Source organism: Lissotriton helveticus, chromosome 10 (genome assembly GCF_964261635.1).
Source record: "Lissotriton helveticus chromosome 10, aLisHel1.1, whole genome shotgun sequence".
NCBI lineage: Eukaryota > Metazoa > Chordata > Amphibia > Caudata > Salamandridae > Lissotriton > Lissotriton helveticus.
Window position 1 is genome coordinate 801402157 of NC_136071.1, and position 18540 is coordinate 801420696.

The 18540-nt window shown below is 45.8% G+C and overlaps 1 protein-coding gene across 7 annotated transcripts in view; it reads right to left on the reverse strand.

Annotated features, from left to right (window-relative positions):
• WAC (WW domain containing adaptor with coiled-coil) overlaps positions 1-18540 on the reverse strand; it is a 676706-nt gene that overhangs the window by 565389 nt on the left and 92777 nt on the right. The window lies entirely within an intron of this gene.

Below are 18540 nucleotides of genomic sequence, written 5' to 3' on the forward strand. Positions count from 1 at the left end.
TCCTCACCGGAGGATACACTTTCTTGAGACCCTCCAGAAAATCCTTCACAACTGGCATTTGAAAGAAAGAAACCCGAGTGGGGGACTTTCGATATGCTGTAATTGCTGCCAGATGGACCTTTATAGAGGAATACTGTAAACCTGCTTTGGCCAATGAAAGTAAGTATGGTAACAGTACCTGTTCTTGACCTCGAATAGAGTCATGACCTTCAGCAGCACACCACATGAAAAAACGCTTCCACTTGAAAGCATACGACTTTCTTGTAAAAGCTCTCCTCGCCTCTCTCAAAATGTGCATACAGTCCTGCGAGAGGCCTAAATGTACATATTGTACGAACTCAGGAGCCACACTGCCAGCTTCAGGGACGGCAGGTTGGGGTGTAACACTCTGCCGTTCTCCCTGGTCAGCAGATCCGGACAGCAAGGCAGCCTCCTGTGCGGTACTTTGGACAGATACAGGAGATCCGGGTACCACCATTGGCGAGGCCAATCCGGAGCCACTAGGATCATCTCTGTCTTGTACAGTTTCTTGATCACAAAAGGAATGAGTGGAATCGGTGGAAAAGCGTAGAGTAATGTCTCTGACCAGTCCATCCATAGAGCATTCCCCTTGGATCCTCGTGGGTATCTGGACGCGAAGATGCGGCATTTTGCGTTTTCGGCGTCCGCAAAGAGATCGATTTCTGGTGTCCCCCAGGCCTGGAAAACATCTATCACTTCTTTTAAGACCCAGTCATGTGCTTCTGCGAAGTGTCTGCTTAGGTCGTCTGCTTGGATGTTGAGGACACCCGGCAGACGGACCGCCGATATTTTCATACCCCGAGCCAGAAGCCATTTCCAGGATTGCTTGCGCTTCGAGCGACAGAGGTCTGGATCTCGTTCCGCCCTGCTTGTTCAGATAGTACATCGTAGTTGTGTTGTCCGTTTGAACAAGCAGGGAGGATGTCTTGATCGCGGGAAAGAAAGCCTTGAGAGCTAGGTGGACAGCTCTGAGTTCCAACATGTTTATATGATACAGTCTTTCTTTTTCTGACCAGACTCCTTGAACTTGAAGCGATCCCAGATGAGCGCCCCATCCCTGAAGGGACACATCTGTCACCAGCGATTGTCTGGGCATGTCCTCTTGGAAAGGCACACCCATTACCAAATGACTCCGCATCCACCATCGAATGGAGATCCGTACTGAAAAGGGTATTGACAGTTTGTCCTCCCAACAATTGAAAACTGGGACCACTGAGCCCCAAGAGACTGCTGTAGAGGTCTCGTGTGCAGCCTGGCGTTTGGAACAAGGAAAATACAAGAAGCCATGGACCCTAGAAGAGACTAGATCTGTCTGGCTGTGGGTCGAGGAGTCTTCGGTAGAGTTTGACACTTGAGGAGAATGGAGGATAGTCTCTCCTCCGAAGGATACGCTTTTGCGTCCTTTGAATCCAGAAGTGCACCCAGATAGAGTATCCTCTGCGTGGGATTGAGGATAGACTTTTTGAAGTTTACGTGTAGGCCAAGTCTCCGCAGCTGATGTATGCAGAACGTGAGATGTTGCTGAAGCAGAATCGGAGACGCACTCTTTAGCAGCCAATCGTCTAGGTAGGGGTAGACGAAAATATGCCTCTTCCTTGAGAAAGCCGATACGACTGCCATGCACTTTGAAAAGGTGCGAGGAGCTGACTTTAGCCTGTGAATTGGAAATGGCTGGTTTGGAAGCAAAACCTTAGAAACTTCCGATGCTGGAGTGTGATGTTTGTCCACTGTTCCAGGCAAAAACTAACACCCCCCCCCCACCGGAGTGGGTAACGGGCTCAGGGGAAGCAAAAACTCACTGCTTTTGTTGCTGTTGCTGGTTTCCAGGTGCAGACTGCCTGGAAATGCCACCTCTTCCTCTACCAGTAGCTGGGAAAACAGATCTTCCCTGATTCTGCCGAGACTACCATTGAGGGGGTTGAACCCTCTGCTGGTTCTGTCTCCTGTCGTACGGACGGTATTTTTTCTTAAAATCCTTTCTTTTCTCCAGACCAACAGCTCTCACTGTATCAAGCTCTGTCTTCATTCGTGACATCTCATTGTCAGCATGAGATCCGAAGAGCGATGTTCCATTAAAAGGCAGATTAAGAATCCGGTGTTGTGCCTCAGGCTTAAGACCCGTGAGTCCCAACCAAGCTGAGCGCCTGGCACATAGTCCATGTGCGTAGCCATGCGTAGATAAATCCGAAGCATCAGCGGCTGCACTAATCACATGATTAGCCACTAGCCCACCCTCGTGTAAGATCTTAAGAAAGTCGTGTTTGACTTCTTTAGGAAGCTTTTCTGCGAAACGAGACATGGAGTCCCATAGTGCGCGGTCATAGCGACCCAGCTAAGCAGAAGCGCTGGCGACTTTCACGTAGGAAGCAGAGGTGGCACACATTCTCTTCCCTACTGAGTCCATAGCCTTACTGTCCTTATCCGGCAGCACAGAAGACGACGCCGCTCCTGTTTGATTCTTGCGTGCCGCTGAGACAATCACAGAATCCGGTTTTGGCTCAGCCCTCAGAAATAACGGATCATTGTCCGGTGCTTTATACTTCTTAGCGATCCGAGAAGGAACCGCTCCAAAAGCTGCTGGAGTCAAGAACTTGTGCTGTGCAGGCTCCAACAGACCTGGTACCAGGGGAAGTAAGGGCCTTGACGTTAGCTTTTGATGCAACGTTTCGAAAATGACCGTTGTCTTGGTGGTAAGAGACAGGCATTTCGATATTGAGCTTAGCCGCTCCACGACAGAGAACCTCATTAAAGGTAATCACGTCATCAATCGGTGATACCCTACTCGGAGGAGTTGACAACAGTGTCGGTGAATATCCCCTCTTCGAATTTGTAGACCTTGTCGAGGATCTAGTATCGCGCCTCCTCGAAGAATGGAGACGTGATGCTCTAGAAGAGGGTGAAAAACGCCTCCTCACCGACAGGGATTTTCTCGGAGGAGTACGCTCACGTCTTTTTGGAGAACGCACCAACTGTCTTGTGGGCGATCTTGATCTCGATGCAGGCCTTGCCGACACAGGTGACCTGGAATACGATATTGGAAGATTAATCCTTCATATCTTCCACTCTCTAATCTCCCCCAGCCATCGTGGCGAGATATTCGTCGCATACGATATTGGAAGATTAATCCTTCTTATCTTCAACTCTCTAATCTCCCCCAGCCATCGTGGCGAGATATTCGTCGCTGGCTGAATAGGTGAAGGTGCTTTCGAGGGCTCTGGAGAGATCTGCACAATCTGTAGTCCAGGGGAGGAAGAAGAACTCCCAGAAGACACAATAGGAACCTTAGACCGGTCTTTCGACACCGTCCTATGCCTCTTAGCTGCAGGAGACGCCGATGGCGATCTCCTCAACGGCGATCTCCTCAACGTCGACCTCCTAGGTGTCGACCTCCTCAACGGCGACCTACTAGGTGTAGACTTCCTCGGCGGCGACTTCCTGGGCTCTTAGACGTCGAAACCTCTGCTGGCCGGTTCGACGTCGTGGCACCCCTCGACGGCGACCTAGACTTATGTTACGAACCTCTCGGCGGCGACCGTCGACAAGACGTCAAGTCCTGCCCTCTTGCAGTCGTAGGCGAGCCAGACCTGGACCGCATACGCCGTTTCTCACATTGCTTCGACTGCGAAATCTTCAACGGCGAGGGATGTTTCGACGTCTACGGTCGCCGCAACGGTGATTTCTATGCCGATTTAGAGGACAGAGGTACCTTAGAAGAAGATCTGTCCCTCGACGTGGAAGGAGATCGAGGTTTTCTCTTCTCCCCTTTGTCTTTGCGCTCTTTGTGCTGAGAAGAAGGCTTCTTGGAATGAAAATCTTCTCTTCCACTCACAGTATCTCCTCTGTCATACAGGGACTGAAGCCTGCTCTTCTCTCTCTCCCTGAGAGTTCTGTTAGACAACTTACTGCAGTGGTAGCAGAGTTCTGGCTTGTGAGAAGATGGTAGACAAGCTACACAGACCGAATGAGGGTCTGTCTTGGCCATTTTTTTACCACAGGCTGGACACTTAACAAATAAGGCCGGCATTATGACTGGAAAAATAGTCAAAAACCAGGAAAAAATTGTTGAATTAGTCAAATAATGACTAAAGACGTCGAGTAAAGACGAAAAAATTTGAGAAATACCAGTAGAAAGTGATAAAATATCACAAACTGGCGAGCTCAATGCTCCAGGATCCTCACAGAAGGAGCCGGGAAAAAGAACTGACCTAAGTGTCACCAGTGGTGCATGATGGGAGCATGGAGGCTCATTGAGGTCTTAAAGGCACGGCGCCAAGTTTTTCAGTTGTTGCTATGCAGATTATCTAGGCTAAATCTGCCTCTATGATCCTGCCTGTTTTTACCTTTGAAAATAAAGGTTGTGCGTTTCAAAGAAACCCAGGGCAGTGTTTCTTCTTTACATTATCCTATTCTTATAATGAAATGTATATGTCATTATTTAGCAAATGTAAAAGTTTTATATGCAATAATGGCAGTTTTGAGCCTAGTATGGCATTTTTCAGGCTGTGTATATATATATATATATATATATATATATATATATATATATATATATATATATATATATATATATATATATATATATATATATATATATATATATTCACTGAAAAAACCATAGTTTTCACACCAGTTATAGTTAGGAATTAGCATTTAAAAAACCTATTAAATTCACTGAAAAAAATCATAGGTTTTATACCAGTTATAGTTAGCTGGAAGCTTTACTCGCATAAAACCATTGAAATTCCCACGTTATAGTTAAATGGACTCACTAGAACTTGCGCGTGCAATGCACTGCTGATGACGTCACATATTACATCACTCATGACATGGTCAGTGACATCACTCATGACATCACTGATGACACCATCCAGTGAATGTGTGTCTTTCTGAAAAATAAATATTAGTGAGTAATGTTTAAATATATGTATTAATGTTTCACTTTGTGTATAAGTGGCTGCATGGGTTCGTGAGTAGCTACATGTGTAGGTATATGGGTTATTAGATGTTTTTCTTAGTATCAGTACGAGTGTCTGTATGGTTTGGTGGGGTGTTACTTAGCACATAGATGCATGAATGACTGACTCTCTGTTTGTATGTATTTTGAAGACCGCAAATGTGCAGGACTGTATGGGTGGATGAGTGTGTATATGTGTGGGTTAGTGAGTGAATGACTGTCTCACTAGTGTCTTTATCAGTAACTACATATGTTTTAATCTATTATATGTGAATATTGATGTATATAAGTGAGTATATGTGAGAGTGAGGGATTGTAAGAGTTCCTGTTTAAATAAGTATGTGTTTCTATAAGTGATTGTTTAAGAGAGTAAGTATGTGTAAGTTTCCTTAGAAGTAAAGTGGTAGTGTGTGTATAGCTGTATATGCAAATAAATGGATGTTCAATAGTTTATTTGCATGTGTGAGTATGTGTGAGAGTATCTTTTGGATGACTGTCGGTGTGTAACAGGATGTATAGGTGTATCACTACATATGATGAGTGAGTATATGTATGAGTGACTATATAGAACTGTTGGTGAATGAGTGGATGTGTATATAGATGGTGGAATTATTGAATTGGTTGTTGTAAGTGGTATGGGTATCTCCATTTTTTTGAAAATTTTAGTTTCTATTTTTGAATATGTGTTTCAAGGGTTACATTACAGTGAAAGGAGGTCTGTCACTGTCACAAGGATGGTGTCATCAGTGATGTCATGAGTGATGTCACTGACCATGTCATGAGTGATGTAATATGTGACGTCATCAGCAGTGCATTGCACGCGCAAGTTCTAGTGAGTCCAACTAACTATAACGTGGGAATTTCAATGGTTTTATGCGAATAAAACTTCCAGCTAACTATAACTGGTGTAAAACCTATGGTTTTTTTCAGTGAATTTAATGGGTTTTTAAATGCTAATTCCTAACTATAACTGGTGTGAAACCTATGGTTTTTTCAGTGAATTTCAATGTTTTTTTAATAGCAAATCTTTATAGGTATAAAAAAATAATAAATTTTAAAACGAATTTTATATTGTATAATTATGTCAATTTTGGGGCGCGTACCGGGGAGCGTCCCGTAAGCGCTATTCTCGCGAACAAAAACAACATCGTGACGTATCGCCTAGACGCGTGATGCGTCATATGACGCACAGTGAAAGCGCACCCGGAAGCACGCGTGCGCATACGATCGCGCCGCGCCATGGGGAGCGTACCGGGGAGCGTCCCGTTAGCGCTATTCTCGCGAACGAAAACAACATTGTGACGTATCGCGTAGACGCGTGATGAGTCATGACGCACAGCGTAAGCGCACCCGGAAGCACGTGTGCGCATACGATCGCGGAACGTCTCGACGCGCTTACGCCGCGCGCCCCGGGGCGCGTAGCGTAAGCGCGTCGGGTCATGTGACCAGAAAATAACACTTTCTATTGGTGCAGAACAGTTTTGGTTTCCAAATGAGTAAAGCCTGGGTCTTGTGATCTGAAAATAACATTTCTGATTGGTTCAGGACAGTTGTTTTTCCCAAATGAGTAAAGCCTAGGTCTTGTGACCTGAAAATAACACTTCTGATTGGTTCAGGACAGTTTTTTTCCCCAAATGATGAAAAACCCCACCTTTCTTCCTTATTCTGACTGTCCTTTGACTGAGGAAGACCTGTTTCATCTATAGAGACAATTCGTTTGTACTTTGAAATGGCTACTGTAGCAGCAACAGCTGGAGCATCTGCACCACCACCACCACCACCACCACCATCACCAAGAGGACCACCACAACAATACATTGGTGGTGAAGAAGAGGAGGAGGAGGAAGAAGAGGAGGAGGAGGGGAGAAGATGGCTGCCTGAACAAAATACCCATACAAGCCAAAAGAACACATTGTATGGGAGTTTTTTTCACTCCCAGAGGGCAAGAAAAAAAGTGAATGCGGCCAAGGTAACTTGCCTAATCTGTGGGGAACAACTCTCAAGGGGCAATCCAGACAAAAAAATATTCATTTGGTAATAATACCATGATTCGACATATGACCCGGAGGCATCCTAACAACTATTCTCGTGCAGAGATCAGGGAACTGGCCAGTCACCTCCCCCAGTGTTCAAGGACCAGCTCCAAAAGAAAGCAACCCACTCCATCGGGACCAGATACAACGGAGACGATGCCTTGTATTCAGCCACGATTTGCAGATTTTAGAATCACATGTATTGCATGTGGCAAGCTCATCGCCTATGGTGACCAGAGCATGAAGCTCGTCGTCCTTGCTGGTGACAATCACAAATGCCCCAAAAAACAGTAATTTTTTCCATTTTTTGCTCCTGTTGAGCCATTTACAATTCCCTGTTTTTTGTTTCTCCCCATAAAAAATACAAAAAAAATATAAAACTGTTTTGAAAAGCCAAAAAAAGTACAAAATGTTCAAAAAAACATTAAAAAAATATAAAACAACAAAAAGAATAAAAAACAGTTTATAGAACTACCTCCAATTTATAAAAAAAATGCTAAATTTTTTTAAAACTGTCATTCTTTTTTCTCCAGGGTACGCTCCCCGGTACGCGTACCGGGCGCTCCCCCCGCGAAAAACCAAAAAAAAATAAAAAAAATGTTTTTGACCCGAGGGACCCTTTTATGGCCCCCACATCAAACCAAGGGGTCAGGGGGGTCTACCCTGCCCCCTTTTGGTTATTTCCCCCTTTGTTTTTACCACCTCTTGCGTCTCGATCCTACCGAGACAAGATGGCGGCCGCTCCGGACTGTTTGGAATGTTTACAGACACCCGAGAGCCAATCAGCTTTCCGTGCGCAAGTCGCGTAGCGCGCCCGGAGCGCTCCCCGGTGCGCGGCTATAGATATATACATTTTTTTTAACCTAAATTACTCAAAATCCTCTGGAGCACATATCTTGAGACATAGCAAAGGCACATCGGGCTACCAGTCCCTACAATTTTGCCAAGTTTGGTGAAAATCCATTCAGCCGTTCGAGCTAAAAGTGCGACCGACCGCCCTATGGAAATTAACATGGGGAAAACAAGTTTTGGGACCCCCCTTTTATCTCGGCCCCCACTTGACGAATCCCCCCCCAAACTTTCAGGGAAGGACCGGAGCGCCGCGAAGCAAAGTTGCTGAAAATTCCAGGCAGATTCCTCCACCGGCGCCAAAGTTATTCCAAATAGAATGTTACGATTTCCCTATGCAAATCAATCCTAACTATAACTACCTACTGGCGACCGCCAGTATGATTGATTGATTGATATATATATATATATATCGATATATGCATATTATTGGCTAATGCTTCGGGGTCCCGCACGTGGGCGCGACTATTCAGTGCTTATGACTATTGATGAGTATCCCCTGGAAGAGAAGTGCTATGACTCAGCCAGTATTCAAAATGTGTCAGCAGAGAAGGATAGAAATAATATATTCTCTAGAAGACAAAAGGAAATACCACTGATTCTTGCCAAACTACTTAATGAAGCAGAATCAGAGTTTAAACGGGTCCTTAATGTCAAAATTGGAGCAGGATAGTTTGAGAAATGAAAACATTGGTGAGGTTATTTTTCTGAAATTAATTTGGATTAACAAATAATAGGCAACATGGTAGCAATAAGGCTTTAGAGTTACTATTCCGCAGATTCTTAACTCTAAGATGATATTTTCATCAAGTAGGACCACCAAATACAAATCTAGTTACAGTTGTAAACAGATAGGGGGAAGAGAAAAACCAAAGTCCCAGAACTAACCCAGGCATTGGACACAGGTTTCTGACAGAATGGAGTAAGCATGATGGGATGTCTAGATTAGGCCTCATCACACAGAAGCATTATAGCGAAGGTTAACTATCTGTTAAATTTCATACTAGAAAAACAATCATTTAATGTAGCTTTATGATGTTTGCTTTTCTGAGCAAACGTCAATCAGTTTTTTGTTTCTCCTTGCTCTCAAGCCATTAACAGTAGCCAACAGAAATATTACAATTGAGGTGCTAATAAAATAAAGCTTTATCACCTGCATAAACCCCAAAGATTAAATTGAGGTACTTGTGGTTATGATGGTGAAGGCATTCTCATGTGTCTTGTTTTAGATAAGCTTAACAAAATGTAAAGCACCCCAATCGCACAAATTACAGACAGCAATCTCAAACAACAAATATAAATGAATCGCTAAAGGTTTGAAGTACTAAAAAGCTGTGTCTAAAAGACATGGCTCAGAGTAAAATCCAGTAGCTCTAAGACTCAATAGGTAATATATTTAAATGGAAAACTGCAGCACTGAAAGGGTTTCCTCCGAAAGTTAACTATGTATGTGGATGCAGCCTGTACCAATCATGCTGATCTTTAACCCCTCAATTGCTAGTGACGGAACCGCTCCGTCACCAGCCACGGACGCGCTGTGCTGATGACGGAGCGGTTCCGTCACGGCCCATTCGGCGCACCTGCGCGGATTCCACGCCTGCACTGGACGTTCTGTTGAGCGGGCGGGGCCATGACGGAACCGCTTGTAGGAGAGTAGGGTCTGCAATCCTATGATCACCCAGATTTTTGCTTTTTGCTTCACTGGTTTACGACTTTCCCTGGCTGTGGGCCTGCTAATCAGACCCACAGCCTAGCTGTTCTCTCTAATCCAAATTGTACCCAGGTACTGAATTGGCACTGGGCCCTCTCCAAGTCCCTGTACCCAGGGCTGAGGTGCACCCAGAAGTCTCCCAGGGGCTGCAGCATGCATTATGCCACCCCTGGGCTGACTAACTAAATCAGACACAACTGGCTGCTTGACAGCTGGGGCAGAGTGGTGTACCCACCCTCTGCTGTAGATGTAGTATTCCTATATCTAAACCTAAATGGACACACAGATCTCCTATCAGTCACTCCTATGGCAGGCCTTAAAAATCCTGAAGGCAGAGTGCTTGGAATCGTGTGAGATAGTGCTCTGGCATGAGCTGAGCCTGTCTGCGGCTTTCGGGATCCATCCCTTAGCCGTTTCCATGATATCGCATACCATATACTCTTAAGTGCATTATAATCCTCGCGGTTATATGCCAACTCTGGTATCGCTTTATCAAAACATGTTGAGTAAGGTGTCATACGAATTGGAATACTAACCCCTCGCCAATTCTGGCGACGGGGTTAGCATTCCACCCTTCTAGAGGGACACGACATGTATGTAACCTGTAACCCCGGTTAAAGTCAGACATAGCCTTAGCTCCACAAAATGGATGCTGCCACCGAGACACAAGTCTGCCCTCCTGCTGCTGGGAGTCCTCCCAGAGCAGGAGGCAAGGACAAAGGGTTTCCTGTCAGGGGCGGTGCCAGCACCGTCCCAGACAGGATTTTGTGTATCCTAGGTAGGCAGGGCTTTAGAGGAAGGTGACTGCAAGTGGCACCCCGGTGCTCACTGTGCATAGGCCGGCTGAAACCAGTTCCAGGGACACTCCAGCCCCTGGCCTGGGGAAAGCCTGCCAAAGGAGAGGGGTGTAACCACCCCCCTCCTGGTCCCACCCATAGGGCAGGACTTAGTCGCGTGCCAGCCCCCTTTTTCAGGATAAAGGTAGGAACTGGCCCCCTTCCAAATCAGATCTTTGAATCCTGAAACTACTTTCTACAAGAAGGAACTCAAGACTCTTCCTAAGATTTCTCCCTTGTGACTAAGGAGTAGTCACCCTGCAGCAGCAGGCACCAACCAAGCATCGCGGTTTGTTGCCAGTCTCTCCTTCGGATCAAGACTGCTCCAGCACGACGAGAACCGGCTTCCCTGGCACCTCTGACCTCAACCTACATCATCAGCCCAGCTGTGATCCGTGGGTGTGACGAGACCTCGAGGGACCGGCCATCTACAGAACTGCACGACGCTTGTCCAGCACGACTCCCGAGTGACCCTCGACTGAGTGCCTTGGGGTAAGAGAAGCCCCGACCCTGAGCAGCTCCAGCACCGAAGTTCAGCCCCCCTGCATCCACGAGATCGGCGTGGGGCCCTTGTGCTTTTTGCTGCTCACCGCGTTGTCCAGGTCGCTTGCCCGTTGGCTAGTGGCCCCCTCACGACGCTCCACGACGACAACTACTGCTGGTCTGGTTGCTCCAGACTAGCCCTTGCTCCCCTCCAAAAGAGGAGCACCCTGGACCCTCCTGGTCCACTCAAGACGCCATTTTAGGTCCACCGCGTGGGCCTTGCATTTGCCAAGACTTGTTGCCCAATCCTGGGTCCAGCGACGTCGACAGCAAGAACCTTCGTGGGACAGCTCACACCTCCATCCTGGTCGCCGACAACGCCTCCTGGTCCGAGAGACTGCAGAGCCCAGCAGCGCCCACTCACCTGACTGCGGTGACTTCGCCCGGTGCCATCCTGGTGCCCACTTAATCACTGGCTAGTGATTCAGAACTTGGTCCCCTCTGCTTTCAGGTCTTCTTCTTCCCTGATCCAGGCTTGGATCACTCCGAACTTTCTTCACTGGCCGCCTGCCAGCAACTCTTTCTTCAGGCTCCTGGTTCATCAACGGAGAAACCCGACGACATTTGAACCCTATGCAGCCGCAGCCCCTGGGCTAGGTAAACCGAGTACTCAGGTGCTCCAGCGTAGGCCCACTCTCTAAGTGTCTAGATCCACTTTCGTTTTTGTCCTACCTAGTCGGGTTCGCCCGAAAACACTAACTTTGCATTTACTAGGATCCATAGACTTTGTTCCGCATTACGCGTGAGAGTTCCCACTCTGCACACGACGTCCCTAGGTCTCCTGCTAGCAATCTAAAGGTTCAGTAGTCCAGTCCTAGCGATCCCAAAGCCTATGAGAGTAGTACTTACCTGCTAGTAATTTCGCATTCCACTTTTGTAGTATATGGTTTTTCGTGCCCCTCGGGCATTTGTGTAAATTGTGCGACTTAAAGTATTTTCTTAAGAGTTTTGTTGTGTGCTTAGCTCCCTGACTCATAAAGAGTTCAGGGTAGACTTGTTAGAAATAAATATACATTTATTTTCATAACAACTTGTGTGGTGTCCTTTCACTGGGTGTTCAAGGGGTAATGTGATGGTAAAACAGCTGGCTTAACACGCCCTCTAGAGTCTTAACCTTAGACTGCTCGTATCCATGCTACTAGGATAGCTGGTCTATAAGGTTGACTTACAACCAATCATCAATAAGGGTTGTTTGGACTGATACATAGTGATCACTAGAATAGTGAGCACTGCATATCAGGCCAACTTCTCACACCGCTCCATCAGCACAGCACACCCGAGGCTCGTGACTGAGCGGTTCCGTCACGAGCATGGGAGCGCCGCGCAGCCCCCACCCCCACCCCCACCCCCCTAGCGCTGCGGCGGAATTGCCGCCGCAGCGAAGGGGTTAAACTAAAATAAAATTGTGGTTCATTAATTGGCTTCTAGAAAACTATTAACAGAGTTCACCAGAGATTTAAAAACATTCGAGAGGGAGTACGTCTGTGACAGATTCTTTCCCTACTGTGCGACTTCACAGACCCTATTTCATATATCAATGGTTCAACAAAGGTAGTCATACCATTTGTAGCTTACAACATGATTAAGGGCTGCATGATTACGGCCAGTAACTCAAATACTGGAGGTACACATGAATAAAATACTCTGGAGAAGACCAGCAAAGGCAGAAATGGGTTAGTCACCAATCATTTAACATTTGGTCTGCTATGATAATTAAAGGAAACATCATTGTTTTATGAAAAAACAGAAAAAGAAAACAGTCAGGCCACACTTTAACTAAATGGAAAATATAAATCCATATTAGGATGTACATTCTTGGGACAACAAAGGGCAAGAGTACTCAACATCCACAATGCAAGTATAAGCAAGGCCAGACAAAGATATAACTAATTTAAGTTTTATAAACACCCGGTAATGAATGTCCTAAATAATGGATGAACAAGTGGTAAGGGACACAGGTGGTATCATGTTCCTGTTTCATGGCAGTCACCCCTGAGACCATAGCAAAAATCTGAACAGGTGCCAACGAAAATGTATACTTTATAAATAAAATTACTTTTGCAAACCAGAGCTACTTCCAAATTTATCTTCACACTCAAGAACACAAAAAAAACACCCTTTACTAAGACGCCAAGACAGTGGCTAATCTGGAAAAAAAATGCTGTGGGCGCTCAGTAGGAGGTAGCTTGCACCAGCCCATTTCTCCTGTTAGCACTGCATAAAACAGAACCAACTACTAACCATGAAAGTGGGGAGAGGATGTGACGTAATGCCAGAGATGCTGACTTCAGAGCTGGGGAACCAGGTTTGAGTCTAGGCGTCGGCTCAACATCCTGCGATTACCATTAAATCACTTAATCTCCAATACCTACCATAAATGAATGTGTCCTTAAATGGTGCTCATGAAAAGTTCCGGTGTTGATGATTAAGTGCCAGTGCTAAGCATCGGAAACCACCTGCTCAAATTAAGCACTGGTCCAAGACCATAACAAAATGGACATAGAAGACTAGATTGAGGAGCATGTGTCTTATGTACATTGTGAAGCAGGGCCTTCGCCAAGCATAAGACAGGTTGTTTACACTCCAAACTCCCAAATCGGGCCATTTAAACTTCTAATCAAAAATTGCCTTACTCCGTTAGGGACAAGGAAAATATGTAGCCTTTTTATGTTTTTACATACCAAGCAAAGAATGATGGCTGTTTGGTGTTCAATGCCACAAAGCTTTAACAATGTAAGGAACTATGTAAAAATACATTCTAAACATCACATCCTCAACGAACGTCAACTTTCGGGGAGTAACTCCTCAAATGGCTAGCAGAGGCAATGGAACATTTTAAATAGGAGATCAAAATTATGATAAAATGTATAAAGAAAAAAATTAGTAGTGAATACTCAACAAAATGGAGACTGAGCGAATTTACCAGATAAGGATATGTACACTCTGGGCACAGCCACTATAACTATATGTCCGCTAAACATAGGGGTACAAGATGAATGCAAGCTTTAAAAACAAACATTTGCATTAGGTCTCGCATTTGCAAGAGTTTGAGCAATTGGCATTGTGAATGACAATGTCTCGTATTTATGGGTTTTGAAAACCTGCAAGCGGTGTGTAAATGTGCTTTATACTTCTAGTCGTTACTTACCAGAAGCAAGGCTTCCAGTAGCTGCGCCTCTTTTACTGCCAGCCTAGCTTTGTGTAAGCAACAACTAACTATAAGTACAAAGAGCTTGTTTACGCACCACTTGCACGTTTTCAAAAAACAAATAAAAGGCATTGTCGTTTACAATGCCAAAAGCTCAAACTCTCGCAAATGCAAGACGTATTGCATTGCAAATGCTTGTTTTTTGTTCCTATTGTACTGTAACCCTCATCAGAGATCTTTGAACAACGTTCTGATACCCCGGTGGTCACGTTTGTGCTTTATCAAACACTACAAATTAAATTAATAAAATAAAAACAGTAGAATGTCACACAGCCAGTCAAACCATATAAATGCTACATATAAGCATTCTGATAACTTGGCAGCTTTGCACCTCTTGGTGATAATAAACACAGAATCTGTTATGGAATTCAGATCCTTACGGTTTGTTACAGCAGACAGTTAATCACTGCCTACATGCCTAGGGTTTTTTAACATTGAAATGGAGGCGCTACAAAGACGTTTAATTTCAGTCTATTGCAAATATAATTTTATTTTGACAGATTCAGTTTTTGAGTGATCCTAACTAAATAAACAATGTAATCAAGCTAGCCATTTACAGTGGATTTACTTTTTGCCACAGTATTAGCAATTATATTCTTTACTGGTACAGTTTACTGTAGATTTCTGTATTTAACCCACAAGGCCACTAAAAAATTGTACTTTGCATTTATACAGCGCATACTACCCCGAGGAAGGGTTGAAGCGCTTTGCAGTGAGTAGCACGATACTACGGAACTAAAGATGATAGTTTACTAGATTAGTAATAGGTGTATTTTTACTTTTTTCCCCTTATGAATTAGTTCTGCAGTAGTGTGGTTTCTTATACAGCCTGCCTGCAGGGTAGTGTCTAATCCCTGGGCTGTGTCTGTAACGATACAGTTTGTGAGGATGTATTGGTGAACAGTAGCTCAGGCTTCAGTCATGTGCAGTGGAGCAGACGTATCTGGCAAAACTATTTACCCTTTACTCACCAACCAGAACACTACGATCTTCAGGGGCCAATCTCCTGAAACAGCCAAATTTTAAATATAAAACCAGAGGAGGGAAGTCCATTGCCGTACTGGGACCTAAGGCTTGGAACCAACTCCCATCCTACTTAAGACTTTTCAGCACTGAGACTCTTTAGGAGAGCCTTAAAACATGGATCTGCAATGCCACTGACAGTCTCTGTCACTCCTTAATATAAAGCCCAGTACGACACCTGTCCTCCTTCCTATAGCGCCAGGATGCTCCTTTCGGAGTGGCAGTTTGCGCTTTATAAGTTCCATTACATTTACTCATCGCTTATGACGGTCATGGAAATACCTCTATGAGAGAACTAGAATTACAGGTAAGAAACTGTACCTTCTCAGACAAGCAAGAAGGAGGACTGAAGAGCCATGCTGAAGGAAGACTAGGACAACAACTGCCTTGGCCCCAGCCCTGCCTGTCCCGACCTCGACCTGCTCCAGCGGAATCCTAGAGTGTCCTGCAGTCAGAAGCCCTCCCCCCCAGGACCCGGAGTGCCTTCCCTACAAAGACTGTGTCTCCGTGAGCACCGTACTTGCTCCAGAACCAGAATCTAACTCCGGCGAAGAACTCTGACCTCTGTGGCCTTTTCCTAGGCTGCATTATGACATTCTTAAGTTAATTTTTCCAAGGCCTTCCCGAAGAAAGGCGAACTTAATCACTTAAGAACATATTTGGATAAAGGCTCTGGTGTCCCCGCACATGGGTGGGACTAATCATTGCTTATGACTATACCTGGAAATTCCAGACGAGAGAAGGCAAGGTTCAGGGTTGCTCCTAACTACTACATTTAGGGGTGTTTCAGGTACGTACAGGTTGGGAACAATGGGTCCTTTCCTTGGGGTGGGTACACCCGCTATTATGCCACCCTCCAGTGGGAGGGGACATAAGCCTCTCTGGTTGGCTGGCTGGGTTCCCCATCATCAAAATGGCGGGTCGGAGTGTTGTGCCTCGCCTCCCCAACCCAGGGGTGGAGTTAGCAAACGTGGGCACATCTCTCCTCCTATATAGGTTTAGAACCTGTGGGGGCCACTTGCTGCGAGAAGCAAATGGTTGGGTCAGCTCACAAAAGGCGACAAGCCTCTGAAGCTTCCCCTTCGTGGAACCTGCCCATCCTCAAGGAGGCGGCTTGGCACCTCGTCCCAGGATGTCCATTGTTTCAGACCCCCGAGATCAGAAGGCTCTCGACACAAGGGTCCAGAAATATGTCTGGGGTGGCCGCTGGCGAGCAGTCACTCAGCCCGGACACTGGAGGTAGGTCGTTTTTTCTGGTGGCATTGCTAAGATGCCCTCTAAGTGCATTTGACATTAAATCCCACACTGGCATCAGAGTGGGTTTAATGGGATGTGATGTGTGATACCAAACTACCCAGAATTCAGTTAAAGCCATTATGGTGCTGTGGAGTTCGTAATGAAACTCCCAGACCATATACTCTTTATGGCTTTACTGCACTTACAATGTCTAAGACTGGACTTAGACACCGTGGGGGTGCAGGGCTCATGCACCTGTACCTTCACCAGTGGTAAAGTGCACCCAGCTAGAGGGGTGTCTTACCTATACCATAGGAAGTGGGTTGTAGGCATGGCACACAGGTATGTATGCCATGTCAACTTCACTTTTCTCTGTATCAAAAAGCGCAGCCTGTAAGGGCAGTGTGTGTGTAAAAGGTACAGGGCCTCTAAGGGTAGCACATTAGGTGCTGCCGTCGTTAGAGGCCTTTACTGGTAACTGTGCCCTTGGTACCCATGGTACCTCATGTGGACAGAGCTGCCAATTGGAGTTGCAAAGGTACAGTTTTAAGGAAAGAACATAGACTAAGTACCTGGTTAGCAGGAACCCAGCACCCACTTAGTCAAAGAGCATCAACATCAGGCAAACAGTAGGGGCAACCATGCAAAAAGGCGCACTTTCCTAGTTACTCAACACTATTCCAAAAATATCATTTCCCAGGCATACAAAAGGCCTAGGAATAACAACTGTGTAGCTTTACTAGCCCCCACTGAAAGAGTCTCCGAGATGATCACATGTATAAAAACATTCACAAAGACTTCAATCAACAAGCATTGGAAATGCAATAGGTCTCGCATTAGGAAAGTTTGAGCGATTGGTATTGTAAATGACACTTTTTTTATTTAAAAAAAGTGTAATTTACAATACCAATCGCTCAAACTTTCCTAATGCGAGACCTATTGCATTTCCAATGCTTGTTTATTCATGTGTTGGTTTTGAAAATAGCAAAATTAATAGCTTTGTCAGTTACAATGTCAATAGTTTTAACTTTCGCAAATGTGACACCTATAGCATTTGTAATGCAATGTGTGTTGTATTTACGTGACTTAGATGTATTGATATTACAAATAACAATGGCTTTTAATTTTGTAAATAATTAATACTTAAATAAAAGTTCTTGTAATTTATAATGGCAATACCTTAAACGTTTGTAAATAACTTTTGTGAAGATTATGTTCAGTGTATTTTATTGTGACGAAAATCCAAGAACATTGCATTTGCACCTACACACACACACAGCCACACAGCCACACATACACACACATATAGATGTGGTGGTGGTGGATCTGGGGGATATGGTGGTGGTGGTGGATGCGGTGGTGGATGTGGTGGTGGATGTGGTGTTGGTGGATGCGGTGGTGGTGGATGCGGTGGTGGTGGATGCGGTGGTGGTGGATGCGGTGGTGGTGGATGCGGTGGTGGTGGATGCGGTGGTGGTGGTGGATGCGGTGGTGGTGGTGGATGCGGTGGAAGTGGTGGTGGTGGTGGAAGTGGTGGTGGTGGTGGTGGTGGAAGTGGTGGTGGTGGTGGTGGTGGAAGTGGTGGTGGTGGTGGAAGTGGTGGTGGTGGTGGAAGTGGTGGTGGTGGAAGTGGTGGTGGATGTGGTGGTGGTGGGTGGTGGATGTGGTGGATGTGGTGGATGTGGTGTTGGTGGATGTGGTGGTGGATGTGGTGGTGGATGTGGTGGTGGATGTGGTGGTGGATGTGGTGGTGGATGTGGTGGTGGGTGTGGTGGTGGGTGTGGATGCGGTGGTGGTGGATGCGGTGGTGGTGGATGCGGTGGTGGTGGATGCGGTGGTGGTGGATGCGGTGGTGGTGGATGCGGTGGTGGTGGATGCGGTGGTGGTGGATGCGGTGGTGGTGGATGCGGTGGTGGTGGATGCGGTGGTGGTGGAAGTGTTGGATGTGGTGGTGGATGTGGTGGATGTGGTGGTGGATGTGGTGGATGTGGTGGATGCGGTGTATGTGGATGTGGTGGTGGATGTGGAGGTGGATGTCATGGTGGATGTGGAGGTGGTGGTGATGGTGGATGTGGTGGTGGATGCGGTGGATGTGGTGGTGGTGGATGTGGTGGTGATGGATGCAG